Source organism: Salminus brasiliensis, chromosome 1 (genome assembly GCF_030463535.1).
Source record: "Salminus brasiliensis chromosome 1, fSalBra1.hap2, whole genome shotgun sequence".
In the NCBI taxonomy this organism is placed as follows: Eukaryota; Metazoa; Chordata; class Actinopteri; order Characiformes; family Bryconidae; genus Salminus; species Salminus brasiliensis.
In genome coordinates this window covers 70,005,692-70,007,757 of record NC_132878.1, presented here as the reverse complement: position 1 = coordinate 70,007,757, position 2,066 = coordinate 70,005,692, and the positions used below count along the sequence as shown (strand labels likewise).

Sequence of the window (2,066 nt, the reverse complement as noted above, 5' to 3'; positions counted from 1 at the left end):
CGTAGTGGGCAGGGATCGAACCTGCGCGGGGAGACCCCAATGGATTTCAAGTCCATCGCCTTAACCACTCGGCCACGACTACTTTCTCCCCAAAGTATGCGTCTCCAGATCGTAAAGTTTCAGGCGCAGTAAAAGGGACAGGTGTGTCAGAGTCAATTGTCGCAGGTGTGTTGAAAAAACCTGCTACAATTTGTAGCTGCAGTAAACCACACTCTCACTTTTCAGATGCAGCGTTTCAAAAAGAAAAGTAAAGGGTATGTTCTAACATATTTCTGTTTTGAGAGTCTATAAACTCTATAAACTCTATTGTAAATCTGCAGATGTCAATTGAATCAATTCTTCTTCATATTCTAAGTCCCATTTAAAACATCCCTGTAGTAAGCAGGGATCAAACTTATGAGAGTAAGGTGATACTGGTGGACTCGTCCTTCACGACTACTTCTTCCGTCAAAGATTAAAAACCCACCCGTAATCGGCAGGAATCGAACCTGCGTGGGGGAAGCCTTCTTCATATCGTTGAAATTTATTTTGCCATAAATTTGTTTTTAATATTTTAGATTAAGCCTATTCAGGGAGGAATAAATTGGTATGTCAACTTAACTTTTATTCCTTTAATGTTGTAGAGTAACAAAGTATCCTTATGCCAATACCCTGTACCACACGTAAGAGGAACCAGCAGCAGCTCGTCAGACATTGACTAGACGCAATCAATTCAACATGTTCTGAGGAATGTTCCACTTTATTCATTGATGGATGGTCTAAGAAACTAAGAAAAAATTGCGGTTTTGCCATTTCGCCTGCTGCTTCACGAACGGAGTCCCATTGAAATCCCACCCGTGTTCGGCACAGTTCGACCCTGTGCGGGGAGAACTGTGGTCAAGCTGTGAAATTGGCGCCCAATCTAAACAGCTTGTAATGACATTATATTTCTGTATTTGTTCATTAAATTAGACGTTTATATGCAAATTCAGAAAAAAAAGTCATTTAGATTTTAAGGTTTATGCGGGTCCTAATGGTTCATTTGGCCCGGATGCAGAGGGACCCGTATTACACAATTTAGTTCTGCATCCTAGCCATAACTGGATGGATGCTAGTTGTCTTTTGAGAGTATCACTGAACTACTGAAGGTATTTATAACTTCTTATTATACATTTTTTTTTATCTTCTAAGGATATTTTATCGGCTTAGGGATTTTTTTTAGATGCTTAGGGTATTTTAGCTGCTTAGAGTATTTGCTAACGTCTGAAGCATGTTAGCAGCTCAGAGTGATTTTAGCTAGTGATAGTGTGTTTAATGAAGATATGTGTTTTTGTCCTTTACTAAGGTTGTCAGAGTTGTTTCAGCAGCTAATGGTACGTTTGGCTGCTGAGACGTCCATAGCTGCTGATGCTGTTTTTTGTCTTCGGGTATTTAGCTGTGCTTGGTATATGTTTGCCTGCTATGGCTATCTTTTTAGCTGCTGATGTTTTTTTGTTTTACAGCTTGGGATATTTTATAGTTCTGTTATTCTTGTAAATCGTTAAAAATGCCTGTTTGCATTAAATTATATTTAAAACAATCTTTTGCAAATTATTTAAAGAAGAATTGGAGATGTTTAGTTATCTTAGGATTTTTCAGCTACCAAGATTTGTTTGTGGCTATGTGTTGTTGCTGCTAGAGACATCATATCTTCATATCTGAGGGCACAGTGAGAAACTAAAGCTAAATCCATTAAAAAAACGTTTATGTATGAGGACATTTTAATGATTTACACAAAGATTTGTACATTTTTTTCACTTAAGTGGGTTTTTTTTCCCCGCATGCCCTCAAATTAAAGAGCTGTTCCTAAAGTATCTACATGTTGAGTCTCATTAAAACCCACCCGTAGTCGGCAGGATTCGAACAAAAACTCCGCCAGAACTCGATGCTATAGTTCACATGAACAGGAATAAGTCAAAAGATTAAATTCAACATTTTCTAAGGAAGGTTCTACTTTAGTCCTTGTTGGATGGTCTTTGAAACTCATTTGCAATTTCACCATGTTCAGTGCTGCTCCATATTCTGTGTGCGCCCATTATAAACCTACC

General features: G+C 38.2%; 1 non-coding gene across 1 annotated transcript; it reads right to left on the bottom strand.

Annotated features, from left to right (window-relative positions):
- On the bottom strand, window positions 1-82 carry trnas-uga (transfer RNA serine (anticodon UGA)). The gene has a single exon. It is a non-coding gene; the product is annotated as a tRNA-Ser (tRNA).
- Window positions 83-2,066: the final 1,984 nt, after the last annotated feature.